The sequence below is a fragment of the Anas acuta genome, chromosome 3, assembly GCF_963932015.1.
Source record: "Anas acuta chromosome 3, bAnaAcu1.1, whole genome shotgun sequence".
Classification (NCBI taxonomy): Eukaryota; Metazoa; Chordata; class Aves; order Anseriformes; family Anatidae; genus Anas; species Anas acuta.
Genome location: NC_088981.1, coordinates 33,940,771 through 33,956,773, shown reverse-complemented (window position 1 = coordinate 33,956,773; position 16,003 = coordinate 33,940,771). Strand labels below are relative to the sequence as shown.

General features: G+C 43.5%; 1 long non-coding RNA gene across 4 annotated transcripts; it reads left to right on the top strand.

Annotated features, from left to right (window-relative positions):
- Positions 1–10,683: 10,683 nt before the first annotated feature.
- Positions 10,684–16,003, top strand: LOC137853799 (uncharacterized). 4 transcript variants are annotated; one of them, XR_011094715.1, is made up of 4 exons: positions 12,354–12,535; positions 12,627–12,730; positions 13,144–13,248; positions 13,733–16,003. It is a non-coding gene; the product is annotated as an uncharacterized lncRNA (long non-coding RNA). The 4 variants fall into 4 exon arrangements; XR_011094718.1 differs by lacking the exons at positions 12,354–12,535; positions 12,627–12,730 and adding an exon at positions 10,684–11,129; XR_011094717.1 differs by lacking the exons at positions 12,354–12,535; positions 12,627–12,730 and adding an exon at positions 11,746–12,347 and having other exon boundaries at positions 13,733–16,002.

Genomic DNA, 16,003 nt, shown 5'->3' with positions numbered 1-16,003 from the left:
TGTCTATGGTAAAAACACTGTTTTCTGATCAGTTAGATGGGTGCTTTAAACTTGCTTTATATGGGCAGCAGCCTACCCGAAGAGCCATATAAATAAAATATTGTAAAAATATTGAGCATATAGTCCTCACTCACAGTTGACCCACCTGCAGTCTTTAATTCCAAGTCTAATCCAGAATCCATTGTATGGGAAGTAAAAGCTGGTAGAGACATGCATGAGGGCCTCTCAAAGTTGGAATCAGTGCCATGTTGTTCTCTTCTTTTATATATATATATATTTAAGTCACTCTAATTCTAAACACCTATACAATGCAAAAAGTTTATGGGATCCCTGCATTAGGGAACTTGAGCTCTTAATTCCAAAAACAGCATAATAGGTAAGGTAGGGCAATTATAGTGAAAAAATATACAGAGAGAGATTTTTGTATACCAGACACTGTATCATGGATTTAAAACGACTTGCCCAAATGTCTATTACATGAAAATTGAATCCACAGAGCAGTGGTCTCTATCAGTAGAAAACATAGTATGATATATTAATTACATTTTTAAAACTACAGAAGGCAGCCAGTGTATTCAGTCCTGCTATGGCCTTTAATAGAGGTTTGCTCCAGCTATCTGCCAACATAAGAAATTTAACTTGGGGCGTTGATTTTTTCATTCATACAAAGAGGCAAAAGAGATTAAAACAGGTGTCTTTCTAATAGTACATCTGTGTTTCAAAATATAAAAAATGTTTTGTCTAAATATCCCTTTAACAGGGTTTGGATTACCAGACAAGACTTATGGCTTCCCTAAGGGAAAAAATCAAGACATTTATAGAAGTCTGTGTACTTGTACTGATGCTCAGCTTGGTGTGCTTCCACTAAACAGCACGGCTATATTCAGTCTGGGAAATAAGATTTACAATTTATGAAGGTAGGGAGGAACATCCATGTTAAGGGGAAAAATGTGCTGAGACAGGGTGGAGAAACCAACAAGCGAAGCAGGGCATCTTAGATGAATAAATTCAAAGCTCTGCACATTATTGTCTCCTCTTTCCTGGGCCTTGCTCCTGCTCTTTTGGGCAATCATTTAACGGCGTGCATTTGCTGCAAGCATCCCTTTGGCACTAGCATGTGTCAGGAAAGTGGCTACTCTACAATATAACCAGCAGGGATCAATATGGTATCTCAGCTTGGTGACAAAGTGTTTTTCCGTGAATGGAGTTGCTAAAACATACCCAATAAATTTAGCTGAAAGGCTGTCGGGGCTGACAATCACTGAATTCAGAGCAGCCTTGGACTTTGTGAGAATCCTTTTGCTTGACAAGTGCACTAATTTGTGATTAAAGGAAATGAGGAGGCTCACCACGTGAAGCAGAGTGGGAGGAAACTGCTGGCATGATTAACAGCTGGTAAAGATATGAACTGGAAATAACTGCAGTGCTCTCCATGTTCATGGCCACTTTGTATTCATGTCATATCCTTCTTCTGATGTCAGGAAGCAAGACGGCTTACTAACCCACCAGCTAGGCTGAGACCTGTAGGAATTAATTTTGTGGACTCTGATCAAGAGAAAGCCCTTTCTGAGGGTTGTAGCAGCAAAATAGCAAACCAGTATCCTTCAACACAATGCCAGGTCAAGTATTTACAGTCTAGAGATGGAGGACAGTTTAAGCTCTCTGTAGGATAGAAGCTCAGAAGAGGCAGAGTTAGACCTCAGCAGATAGGTTAAAAAGTGAAACTCTGAGTGAACTTGCATTTCTGACTGCCAGACTGTCCCTGCAGTCAGGTGGAGGATCTTGTATAATTGATGACTGTAACTTGACTGCAAATGGAAAGGAAAGAAAGGCTCACATTTTATTGAGGTATGTTTAATTGCCAAGACATAGTTTTCATTTTAAACATCCACCCAGCACGGCTAAGAGGAAAAACTTGCCAGACCACAGAGAAGAACAGGAGTTTCTACTCCACAGTGGAGAGAAGCTGGAAAGAAAAAGAAAGATTAGAGAGGTGTAAGTGATGAAGAATAAGAGAACAAAAAAAAAAAAAAAAAAAGAGGTGGGAACTAAGATAAATAAAAAAGGCAGTGCAGAAGTTATTTTCTGGTTCTTTCAAAAAGTGAAACTTTAATAAGCAAAGTTGCTCGAACCTCAGAATTTGTATCTCAGCCAAAGCAAAAAAAATAAGCAAAGAGAAAATTGAGAAACTGTGGTAGAGGAAAAAAAAAAAAAAGCAGAGATTCAGGAAGCCAAAATTTCCAGAGAAGTTTAGTTTTGGAGACGCTGAAGTGAAACGAAATGTGCATGCAAATACACTTCCTATTAAATCAGTTTGAAGGAAATCATGCACACAACTGAACTGAAAAAGACAGCCAAGGTCTTGGGAGAATAGCTAGAAGAGGAGAAACAGTAGTCATAATCAGCTAGTTCAAAATTATTTACTGTTATTTCCCTCCAAAGTGCTGCTTCTTCTGAACATGAAAGGCCCAAAGTCTACTAAATATACTGGAAACTACAGTTAATTAATTTAACACCCCTGCTGGAGAAACCAGTCCATTTTTCTTGGTGTCAGGTGGCCACTTCAGTAGCTTCCTCGGCCTTGGCACTCCGCCTGGTCACTCCCAAGCCTCCTGGAAATGGAAGGCAGGTGCTGCTCCAGGTTCAGTCTGTCTGTCTTGTCTCTGTGCAAGTAAATAAAGCATCTGGGACACCAAACGAGCCAAGAACAAGGCTGTGTTTGATAAAGTCATATCTGTAAGGTTTTTCATCTTTAGAATCTCATGCAAAATGCATGCAAGTAGGAGCGGGGAAGTGCGTGCTGAGTTGCTGCAGTTACACTGTTTAGCAAATTGCAGATCTCATCTGCCATACTTATCCTTCTTTGTGCACACAAAAATCCTATTGGATAGGAGATGGGAGATAAGATCCTGTAGTAAAACCTCCATTAGCAAAGGCAAAGGGGAAACCTGTGAGATGAGAAACCTAGATCATACAGGTGCTGCTGGGGGCACCTGAGAGCACAATGTAACAAACCCAATGTCCGTGTCCAGTGCAGGTCTGAGTAAAGCCAAGCGTATTGTTTCTGGCCATACCAGAGCTAGGTTGGCTCTTGCAGAGTCACTCAGGTGTTCCCCAGACCTCCAGAGAGAGGATTCATTGATCCAGTGCAGTGCTGGCCCTGCTCTAGGTCCACAGCTATATCGTGGCTGGAAGCAGCGGGCCCTGGAAGCAGGAGCACGGAGCCGCAGGTGTGAGGCAGCAGTTCTGCATGGTGTTAGCTTAAATCCAGCAGAGGGGAGCTACCGTGCACAGCTGTGCTCTGGCTTACTCCCCGTGGCTCTGGAAATTGTCCCTGCATGCTGTCCTGCCTGCCCACCTGGGCCTGCCAGTGTGGCTCAGGCGCTGAGAGGTTTCAGTGTGCCAAGGTTTGCAGTTGGGGCTCCATGCCACACAAAATGGCTCTGTGATTTCCTTCAGCATATGCTGAAGAAAAGGCAGCTAAATGAAAAATTATTGAAGGAAATCCCGTGTACTCAAATATTTTGAGAGAACCAAGCAGGTTTCACTCGCCTTCTGGATCCATTCACCTCCTGAGAGAACGTGGAAAACTGCAGGGGACAGCAGTAATCTGAAATGTTCCTCTTCTTGGTTAATGGGGGAGGAAGGAAAAATCAATTAAAATGAATATGTAACCAACTGCTAAAATCAGCTGCTTTGTCATTCCAAAGACTATGAAGGAGAACTGTATTTTCACTACAACTACACTAATAGACCATCCTGATTCTCTAATGACTAAAGGAAAATTGAACACCAGCAACCCTCTGCCAAGAATTACTTAACTTGCATCTATCCTACAGACTGGAATAAAAGAAGATTTTAGGAAGTAATAAGTTAAAAATGGCTCTCAGACAAAGCAAACAACCCAAAACATTATGGATTTCAATATCTATGTGTTCCTGGAAAAATATATGAATGGAAGTTGAAAGTATGTTTGTTTGTTTGTTTTTCCTAATAAAGGACTAATTTATTTTCATGGAGTTTGAAGGTAGAGGACACTTTTCTTTCCTCCCTTTGACTCAAGATGTGGTACTGCAAAAGAAGGATTTTAGGTGTCCAACTTCAGGCACTTCAGTTACAGCAGTAGAAAGCAAAAGCAAAACCAGCCTCCTTTTCCAATGCCTGTCCATTTGTGGGGACACAAAAATTCACAGGAAGTCTTCATTTTACCCTTCAAAGATTATCCAGAATTATAATGCCCTCAGTGATACAACAGGAACCAGACACAACAGACCTGGGAATGTATGGCCTCAGAATGATGAGTCCTGGGATTTTATGCCTTTCTCTTATTTATCTGGTGGTGGCAACTGCCAATGTGTGACCAAAACCTATAGGACAAGCACGTAAATTGCATAGGAGTTCAGTGAGAATAGGGACCCAGCCTTCACCAACCAGTCTGCTCTGCGGCAGCAATTTCGTATTTCTGAGATCTCTTCCTGATGCAATACTGTATAAATCATAGCCTTCCGCTGTGCCTCGGTCTTCCCATATTTAAAAATGAACATCCTGACTCCAGCCTATCTTAGTGGAATTTCTGAGGCTGAATTAGCATTTACAAAGTGTTGTAAGATGTCTGGAGAACTGGCAGAGTATAGTACTGTAATCAGTTTTCTACGTTCTCAAACACTGGATGTGAGTAATTCAGAGCATGGATGTTCTGTTGCCCTGCTTCAGAGACAAAAAGCAGAAGATGGAGTCAGATGGAGGATCAGAAATTCTTTGTTACTATATATTGAAAAGTAAAGTCACGTTGCTTCTTTTGGCATGTTCTTCTGATACCCACATGCTAACACACTTGTGGGCTAGAGAGCAGGATTTTGATTGATACCTCTGTGCCAGTATTGCTGTTCCACGAAGAATCAATTGTTCTACTTAATGTGAAGCTGTAAAGAACATGAGCCCTCTCTCCCCTTGACATTTCACCTTTGTGGATATGGATTGAGAGTGAATGTTAATAGACAAGTCCTGGTGAAAAGCCCCCAGCTTCAGTGAATAATCATTTGCACTGTTATGTTTGTGATGACACAGATCATTCAGGAGCTGGTGGAAACATGCAGGTCTTCCTTGGAGGGTGCAAGAGCCAACTGTGCTCTGATGGCAGGCAGGAGTGGACCAGAGATGCCTGGGGCAAGGTTCCTGCTGTTTCAGTATCTGGTTTCTTTTGCTGTGAAGTCTGCTGGAACTTTCAGGTGTTCTGCAGAGTGTAGATGAAGCTACTTTCCTCTCCTGGGTGAGGGAGGTGGAGGGAGCCGCAAACTATCCCCACTGGGTAGCTGACTGCCTTCGCAGCAAGGATCTGTGCACTGGGATTGTAGCCTGGCATGGTCAGCACGAAAAGGCTTCAAACCTCCAAGGTTAGAAAGCGCAGTAAACAACAGCCTAATCATGCGCCTTTAATAAGAAAAGCACTACGTTGTACCAGGTCCCCCCTGCAGTTCCTTCTCCAACCTGCTTGGAGGCTTCAGCTCCTTGTAAAACCTCTGAAGGAATAAATCATATCTTTGCTACCATCTCAAGTGACAGTGACACTGATACAGATGTAGACTGTAGACTAGGTTGTCCACCCACAACTTCTGTGATTTAAACATATTCTCCCTTTTCCCACACCCTCCTCAAGCCCCCTCCTCCATTAAACAAATTATATTTTACCCCCCTTGAGCACGCAGCCATAAGCTGGCCAGCAATGGGGGCATTGTTACGTGTCGGTCCCTGGTACTGACACGACTGTGTCTTACAGCAAATATTTCACATTCCCAAGTCACCCTGAGTTTTAATAAGGCATATGTAAAGTAACTCACCAGCATCAAAATCCTTGTTATTATTTCAGCTGTGCCTCCGAGATAAGGCATGTTGTAAACAGATCCATCCAGACAGCAGATTTACCTGGAATATGTGTGTTTGTTCTTTTGGAAATTTCAGAGAGTGCTTGGCTGACTTGCCCTTTAGAAAAGCTTTGTAATATTAGAGCTTCCCATTTCCTGCCCACAGCTTCATGTCGTCTACTGGAAGCAGCTGACAAAAGCATCACATTCACTTTTTCCATACAGAAAATATTTGATGTTCTGCTTCTCCGTTATGTTGATCTGCAGCACGTACCCTTACAAGTGCTTTTTGTGGGTACAAGAGAACAGTGACAGCATGCCCAGCCTGCCACAGTCAATCTACACAAGCTGTCTGCAGCAAATTATTTACCCACTGAGTTGGAATTTTGTTTCTGAACAGAGAACAGCTTCTGTAAGTGGAGCTCACTCACTGAGTATTTTGTGAGAATAAATTTTAGCAGAGGGACTGCACTCACACTCATCACTGGTTGACACTATATTGTTTGCAATCTGAAATCAGGCTGATATGGGCCTGTCCTGTGAAGTCATATAGCTGTTGGAAAACAGCTAGTATCTTAAATAATCAGCTCTCGTAAACTAATCATTAGCAAATAGTATAAGCATGGTTTAACCATCCACCCTAAATGCAGAATGCTCTGCCTCTCAGACGCGTAAGTTAGGTCAAAACAGCCACATTCCCCATCAGGTGCCATCTGTCTGATGGCTTTGTAACGTGGAATTTTGAAGACAATTATTTCACTACGCACTTCCTTTTAAAAGGGACGTTCTGTAGTGAAAGACAAGAGACACTGATCTAGTTTCTTATTAGTAGACCTTGCACTGTAGATAGTTTTGTGAGTGGTTACACCCCAATGCTGCTCAGCAGAGATTAAGACTCTCTTCTTCTGCCAGTTTTGTTGCTAATACCATTCCTGACGGGGTAGAGGCTGGAGGTGGTAGTGTTTCCCAAACTTCTTTCCCTGGTGTGAAAGCAATACCTTATAAAAAAAAAAACAACTCTTTATCGTTACACTTTTGATGCTCTTTCTTGTTGGGAAAGGTGCTGAAAGCGGCAGAAGATTTTGTTTTCTGATTCAGTCTCTAACTAGAGTTAATACTTGGCAAAGAAATGTTTCCAACATTGATATTTGGATGGAGATTTCTGAAAATGTGTACTGCTTGTAAACAGTTTTTCATTTTTTCTGATATTGTGAAGTATTTTGAATGCTTTGGGTGCATTGCAAACATTTTCTATTCTTGATCTGTATTTAGCACTGTTGTGTTTATAACCCTCCGCACAGTATTAATCATAATTATCAAATTCAACAATACCGTAATATGTAGCCAGAAAAGGTTTGGGTGCCATTCCTCTTCCTGATATAGAGCTTACACCAGAGAACAGGATGACTAAAGCCCTGCAAAACTTGCTGTCCATCTAATAACTGCAGTGGGAAACAGTATTCCCAAAAGGTTTGAGAATAAATTCATAAGGGCATCACCACAGAGCTTTAGTCTGCTTTAGTGACAGTTCTTTGCTTTTCACCTGTGCGTCGTACTACAGACGTCTTGACCAGCAGGGCCTTTCTTCCCTCACACCCTGTTGTTCACCTGATCCGGCTGTGGCAAGAAGGGGCTGATCCTCGGGGCTGATCCTAATGATGTGGGCATTAGGGACTGATCACTTGGGGTTTCCACTGAGCCAGTAAAACCACACCACTGCAAAACGCTCAGGAGCCAGCAGCAGTCTGTTTCACAGCAACATCTGTATTTGAAAAATGAATGAGTCAGATAAAAGGGAGGCTGTTACCTCTTCTAAGTAAATTATTTAAACTTGCAACCTGTTTATATCTTTTTCCATATGAAAAATTAATGGACCACAGGCCCTTTTGCATTTTCATGGTAAACAAATATATTTATAGGTTTTCCCCTCCTAAAGAACAAAAAAAAAAAAGGGCTTTCCACTGCCAGGGTCAGAAATTTTAGGCATCAATCCCCTGCCACACCCCACCTCTGCCCAACAGGGACAATTTAATGAGCATCTAAATACTAAAAGAGCAGAACAGTGTGCTACTGAGAAAGAAAAGCTGAGTCGAAATTGCTGCTCTTAACATGTGAAGAATTCAATGAGGATTTTCTTCATGTGCCACTGCCACAAGGATCTTGCACCTGGCCTTAGCTGACATTTGATAAAAATCATGGTCAAAATCTTCAACCTGGGTGTGCGTGCAAGGCTTTTATTTATTTATTTATTTAATGTTAATGCACTACCTGAGCAAAACCACCCTAATTTTTAGCAGTACTGAGCAAATGCCCCTCCAATTCATTTCACTGGCAGTTAAGAAACCTCAGCACTTCTGAAAATCAAATAGTGCTTAAATTTACAGCTTCTCTATTTGAAAGTATCTCCCACAGTCTCCGTCTATTTAAATGGAGAAATGCGAAAGCAAGGGCACACAGTCTTCTGGGCAGTTAATAATGTTTTTGGCAATGTAAGAAATCAATGAAACATTTGGGAATAATGGCATCAACTCGGATTTAACAGTTTTACAACAGTGTCGCTTTCCAGCAAATGGATGTTGGGATTTTTCCTTGTGCATTTCTGTATGTACTAGTTATGGAAGATCACGGTCATGTTCCTTCCCTAATCTCCATTTGCACTTTAATTTTTATTATGAGCAGGCAAGCAGCCTGGGCACGTTACTTACTGTCCCTTCTGTAAAGGTTTAGAAATGCTGCCACGTGCCTCAGATTTACTGGACACATGGCATCAGAGAAAGGTGAGTGTTGCCTGTCTCATCCTGGGGAAGGGAAAGGAAGATGAGGGGTCAATTCCAGATTTGCTTGAATTGGCCTCAGTCATTACTGAATGATGCCAAGTACTTTCAGTGAACTGAAATGGCAGGCTATCTAAGCCCTGTACGACAGTCACATTGTAAGTAGGACTGGATTCTCCTTTCACTTGTGACCTTCAGCTAGCTTCTGTCTGACTACTGTGTCAGTAGTCAGACATATAGAAATACTGTGTATTTCTAGCCCTGGAAGTGGCTGTGCCTATGTTTGGAGCCCTACTGCACATGCCCTGAGAAGTGGCAGCTTCCTCATCCTCATCCTCCGTGCTGGGTGGCTGAGAGCACTCATCTACACCGTTCACTCATCTACTAGACGGCTATCTTGGGCCTTTCAACACCTTTACAGGCTTGTTTTCAGGACCTTCTGCTTCCTCTGGTTACTTATTGCATTTAGCTGCTTATTTGGCTGACAGCAGATTTGCTGTCCTTGCACGCCTTATCCCCTCTGATGTGCCTCATAGATTTTAAAAACAATTTTATTAAAAAAAAAATAAAACGAGGTGAGTTAAATAATGTTTTCTCTGGCCAAGACCTCAAAGGAAGATTTATCTGAGCTACAGTATGAGTTTCACGCTGCTATGGAAGCTGAGGCAATATTTAGTTTTGCTTCTTCCACATAATTTGTTGCAGAGAATCCCAAGCAAGTGTTGCCAAGCTGCTGGGTGAGCAAAGAGTGAAGGGAAAGCAACCTAAAAATTTTTTAATGCTTTCTGATTTCCAGACAGCCATCCAGGTGGGTAATGGTTGACATTGTGAGCTTAAGGCAAGCACATCTATTCACTAGTTTGTTCACTATTTTGTTGTATGATCCTCAGTGAAACACAGTTGAAATAACACACCAGGACCTTCTGAGTGCCACAAGTTTTACACAAAACCTGCTGTGGAAAGTCCTTTTTCCTCTGGAGATGGATGATCTACAATGGCCATCTATTTCTTTCCTTGGTATTAGTAACGTGAAGCGTATATTGAGTATTGCTTTGTGCGAAATCCTTTGATACTTTTGTTAAACACTGTCCTTTGCTATAGCTTTATCTCTAGCAACAAATCTGGCGTGTTTTGTACAGACGGAAAAAAACGATAAAAACAACTTATTCTATTAAAGGAGACCATTCAAATTTAAAACGAGATTAGTCTTTACAAGAAAGGTGGCTTATCTCTCCTAGGGAGCGGTGTCTCGCCCTCATCAGATACCACCTTACAGAGCCAACAAAGCAGCCTCTCCTAGGAGAGCCTCGCAAGGCGGCTGCTGGCGAACCAAAGACAATTCCCTGCAGCGGCCATCTCCCGACCTTCAGAGCTCCTTGGAGCTCCACCAACTCCGTGGCCCGGCCGAGAAATGCCTGAAAATCCCCCGGCACCATGTCGAGCGACCCGGGGGCAACTCCGCACCCAGCCGGGGCTCCGACCCCTCTGCCTCGGGGCACCCCAAGCCAACAGCAGCCTGCACGCCCATCCTCATGCCGGCCTCCCCGTCCCTTCGAAGGGCTCCCTCCGGCCCCATGAGCTTCGCCTGCCGCCTCTCCTCTTCCTCCCTCCGCCAACAGCGAGCCCCTGGACGCTGCCCCGGGTCCCCTCCGCTGAAGGAGCCAGGAGCTGCCCGGGGCTGGGGCCGCGCCCGTCATGGCGGCGGCGGCCGCGGGGCCTGAGGGAAGGCAGCGGGATGGCGGCGGCGCGGCCCCGGCAGGGGGAGCCGGAGACCGCCGGGCTGCCGTCACTGCGGGGCTGCGAGGCTGGAGGGGGCTGGGGGCAGCCTGCTCTAGTGGTAGGGGGTCCCTGCCTATAGCAGGGGGCTGGAACCAGGTGGTCTTTAAGGTCCCTTCCAACCCAAACCACTCTGCCATTCGGCGACCCTAACGCGTGGGGCAGCTTCTGGGCGCTGCCAGGTGTCCCGGCCCCAAAGTGCTGCTCTCCTCCTTGCACCACGCTCTAGGAAAGGCTGGGGTCTCTACGGGACCTGCCCACCCTTTCCCCTCTTGTTGTGGTCTGAAATGCCTTCATAGCTCCTACAGATGTTTTCTGCTTTTCATCAGTTTAGTTTTGCACTCCCCCCCCCCCGCCAAACTTTTTTTTTTTTAATTAACTTGCTGTGTTTGCCTTCAGGTGCTTGTTAATTTTTGAGGAAGGCAAGTGCAGCTTCATTATGTCAGTTTCGAAGAGTTAGATACCGAAAACAATTCATCACAATGAAGTGCGGCACTTCAAATGTCAGAAAGCTTTAATTTTAATCACCTGCTCTTGGAGCCAGTCTGGAGCCTGGATCAGCTCCTGCTTGCTCTCCTTGAGTGAGGCGTAGGAATCACAGAATCACAGAAACATTAAGGTTAGAAAAGACCTTAGAGCTAGCTGTGGCACAGCGAATGCCAGGATGTTGCGTTGGGCACAGGACGGGCCTGCCCAGGAGAAAACACTGAGCAGAAAGGTATGGCAGCCATCCCGGCTCTCTCTGGAGTTTGGGTGTTTAGCACAGAAAGGCGCCTTCACACACTTGGGATGTGGTCTGGAGCTCTTTACTGAGCAGAGGTGCCTGCAAAGAGAAGAGAGCTCTTAGTTTTTCCTTTATGTATCATCACTGGGGAGAGGAGATGGAGGTGTCACTGTGGTATGTAACACCTTGTTAGAGAAAGTCTGCAGTAAGTGAGAGATTATTTGCAAGCTCATGACTCCCAAAGTCAGATCTGTTGCTGTTCCCAGAAGTAAGCCTGTAGCTTACTGGGAAAGAACTTCAGTACTTGCTACCTGTGTCTTCATGCAGAAAATAACACATGGGAAAAGGAAATTTGGCTCCTGCATGAAGTACTCAGACAGCTTGGGAGTCCAGAGTTCTGATCGCTGCCTCAGGAACTGCAGAGGCATTTTTCCAATTACTAATGGTCCTTGGAGTAGTGCTCAGTACCAAATGCTGCCTTCCCTAGGTGCACGTTTTAAGTCCTCACGTGTACTGTGAGAGGAGACCCTTGTATCAACACACACCAGCTGAGTCAAGGCTTTTTGTACTTGAGATCTCAATACCTTAGTTATGCCCAAGAGTCAGCTTGGTGACTTCTTTTTCTCCCCCTCTTGAAAAAAAAAAAAGAAGATCCTCTTTTTCAATTTTTTTTTTTTGGTAAATGTTTCTATATACATCTAAACGGCAAGATGAATATATATCTGTACTTCAGAAACTCAAATGGCTGCTTTGGAAGTAAGCAATATCACCAACAAAAATATAGTTCAATGTCTAAAATCACACCAGTATGCTTAAGTACTGAGAAAATTTCTGGATGATGAAGAAGCTAATGAAAAAAAAAAAATGTAAGCATGAACATGCTAGGTATGAAGATAAAAGGTACAGAAAGAGCTTCTAAAGTGGGATTTACATATATTAACTTTGTAATTGCATACACAACAGGCAATTACACAAGAGTTAATAAAATAGTAGTAATGATTTGTACTAGGTAATTGAAATTTATGAAGCAGTTTTGGTGTCTCTAATAAAGCTGTGATGTCCTCAAGTAGAGCTAATGAGTATGATAGAAGTGACTAGCATGGATAAACACAATTAGTGTTGCATTTGTCAAACCAAGATAGTAAATATTTTTTTTTAAGTGTCTGAATGTTAGTATCATCATTAATATAGATGGTAAACTGAGGCAGCAACGTAAGTCACGTTTCAGTTTGCTTTGCAGCAATATAAAAGGCAGAAACTGGATACTGCATTCTTTCGTCTATGTACCCTTTCTTCTACTTAGTAAAATCATGGTTGTTATTTACAAATGATGTGTAAAGTGACTTCAGAATCTAATGCAGGGTCTGCTGGTGTCTTTTGGCATTACTTCTGTACTTGTGGTTTGCTCCCCAAACCTCTGTTGTGCTTTGCAATCTGAATTCTTTCCTCATGTTTGAACTGCCCTAATTGTAGCTGTTTGTTACTGTTGAGCTGGGGTCTGTAGCTGTTACCCTGCAGAAGGAAGCTGATTGCTCCTGGGTCTCAGTATCTCTGTCTCTGCCTTTGAGATGTGTGAAGAAAGGAGATCTCTGAATGTGAGTGTGTTTGAGCATGTCTTACTTTTCTAAGTACTGTTTCTATGCAGAGGAATTACATTAAAGCTAATTTCCTTATTTGCAAGTTTCAATTCTGCATTTTCTTTTCTTCCACACCATAGGATATATTTCCAAGGTGTGATGGCAAATGCTTTTCCTTACCAGAAAATAATTTGCAAATGATGTAATTGCCATCCAGTTGGAAAGTCTTTGCTTGCTGTGTTCTGTGGGGCTTTCAGCTGGACGGGGTGTTAAGACCTCTTTGCTGGGAAGGGTTCAATTTTCTTTACATTCTTGTCATATTGCAGTGTCAGTCTCTTAAAGAAAGCATATTCACCGTAGAGTAGACTGAAACAGTATGGAATAGACTTGTTCTGCTCTCCCAATGGTCATACAATTTTATTTTGCTTCAGAAAAGTCCTGTATCATCATGGTATTGATGCTAGCAGCCAGAATCATGGTTTGAGGAATTTGGCAGGCTACTATTGGGAGGGACAGCAGAAAACTCCGGGAATAAGGTAAGCAGAAGTAGTGGCAAACAAGTCAAATTGGTTGTGAGCTTGTGTTTGTGGTTTGGAGCTGCACTGTCATAGATGATTAAGGACCACAGGGGGCACAGAGGTTATAAGTCAGGATTGACATGTGTTGGCAGAATTATGTATCAGTATTTTGAGAACTAAGACTTGGTTTATGCCATAGGTTCTCTGTTCCTCTCCTCTCCCTCCCTGCCTCCAGCTGAGCTCCTAATGGAAAGGTTGCAGGGGGGGGGAATGGGAAGCAGCAGAAGGATATTTATTGCTGCTTGGCAGGAATGTAAATTAAGTAACTAATGATGCGCATTGAAGAAATGGGTTTGGTTTTGTTGTCTTACTTCTTACTGCAGATTGCTACAAACAGCCTGCCTCTCTCTTTCACCCACATATAACTATGTATAACTGTGAACTATTCCTAGGAAAGTCTTATCAAACTGAGTCTCATTTTGAGCATCTTCCCTTTCTACAGCAACCAGGAGTTTCTTGAATCAAGTGTGTCAAGTCTCCACCAACACTTATCACCCTTAGGACAGCCACAGAGTGTGGGAAGGATGGGTCTGGTTGCCAAAGCTCTGGGCACCACTCCCCTTTTAAAGCAAGAGAGTGGGATTTGAAAGCCTGTGAGAGCAGATGGAATGGCAGTGCTCTTCCACCACTCTTCATTTCTTGGAAATTTTTGCAATTTCTTTGGGTGCAGAGCTGGCTGGTGCTCATTCACTCCAAATGGGCTCCTCACAAAGGGAGTAACCTACTGTAAAGGTATCGGAAAGGTTCACACATGCACCTTTTCCTTGAGCTGCATATCTGGAAGGAGTTTGAGCTGTTATGAAGGCGTTGAAGGGGCAATGTTCTACACAGAAAGAAGGAGGGAGCAAAAGGTGGGGTTTGGTGTTTTTTGTTACAGGGTATGCTGTATTTCAAAAATGACAAAAACAGAAGCAAGGGGCTGGTGGACTTGGGTGAGATCAACTCTGATCTAGTCACTGGTGCTGAAGAACCAAGAGAGCAATTGGATTGACACAAACTGGAAATGAGTGAAGCTGTATGTCATGCCAGTTGACCTTCCCCCACAAAGGATGCCCTAAACCAGTGCAAATCAGGGACTCTTTTAGATCCCCTTCCCTCCCCACACCCTACTGTTCTTCCATGCTTCTTGGGAAACCCTGCTGTCTGCTGTTGGTGCTTCACTGATATGTCCTCAGCCTCTTCCACCGTGTCCAGCTCTGACAGCTGATACTCCTCCTGGCAGGGGGCAGATCTCTCCTCTGTTTCAGGACCTGCTTACCAGCAAGATGTTGCTACAACTGGGACAGGAAGAGGGAAGCAGGGGTTCAGATCTTTCTGAAAACTGGAGGAAGTGTCACAGTGCCTTTTGATACAGTAAGAAATGCGGTTTACTAGTTGGTGTTGTAAGTGGGCAGAATGCCTGCTTCGGCTTTCTTAGGCTATCTCACACAGCCCTGTAAGAGGCTCATGCTCAGACAGCTTTCTGACCTGGACCTGCTGCAGGCTCGCTCGTACTGTAAAGGATTCAGCTTTCTCCTGCTGAATGCTCCAGCCTGTTTCCGCACTGACTTCACCAGCCAGGCTCAAGTCTTCCTTGCCATGTACATACGGAACTGGAGCAGTAGCTTAAGACTGGGAGCCATCTGCTGAAGGCTGCTTGGCTTCATTCAGCACAAAGGCTTGCAAAATACAGTACAAAGCCTTATCTGGGGCCTGCAACTTCTCTCTTCAGCAGGTAATAAAGAGGATGGGATGTGTCATGCTGCTTCAAGGGAGTGCTGGAAAAATATTTTGCTTGATATCTTGATATATTGTTTTTTCATCCCTTCTCTCCAGTTCCTTGTTTTATCTACTCTCCAGGCCTTTTTTTTTTTTTTTTTTTTTTCATCTTATGCACAAGCTGGCCCTGAGAATTAGGGGATGTCTGCCAGGGTGACAAGTTCAGTTCCTTCCCAAGCTACTCTCGTGAGCCTTGCTGTCTCTGTGGGGATCACTCAAGCAGGAAGGAGTGAGGAGAAATACTGGTGAGAAGGTTTGAAGAAGAGGAAAGACTTGCAGTAACAAAGATGCTTTTGCTTTGACACAAACAATTATGATCTCTTCCTGCTTGTTTCATTTCTTAATAAACATCCTGCTCCCTGAACTGTGTACTCTCTGGACAGCATGTCACTTAATTATTTTTCACTGGATGGAAAATCTGTCATTCCACTAAATTAAAAATAGAGCTGCAAATGGGCTTGGTTTGATCTCTGTGGCATCTGTAGCGGAGGAACAAGATTAATTCCAGCAATTAGATGTTAATTGATGTCTGAACATGTCTATTCCTAGAAACAGCAAGACCACATATAGCATAACTAGCACCATTAAAACAGCATCGTCTCCCCTCTGTGCTCTGTGAGTGCAGAACTGGAGGGGGGAACTTTCTGGGGACCCGCATCTAAATAGAGCAGTGGGGGAGGCTGTGAAGTGAACAAAAGCTTGTGGTGGGGAAGGGAAAGAGGGAGAGCAGCCTCGCTGAATGGTTAAGATGTGGTGGTTAAGTGCACGGGGTGTTACAGAGGAGCTGTGGTTTTGTTTGTTAGACACACATCCACTTTATTTTCATTTCACCGCTGGTCAAGTCTGCCTAAGATTCACATCATAAGCAGCTACAAAGGCTTATTACAAACTGTTGAAATACCTGATGAAGAGGGGAAAAAAAAAAAAAAAACACACCACTTTTTTGTGTTGGCCA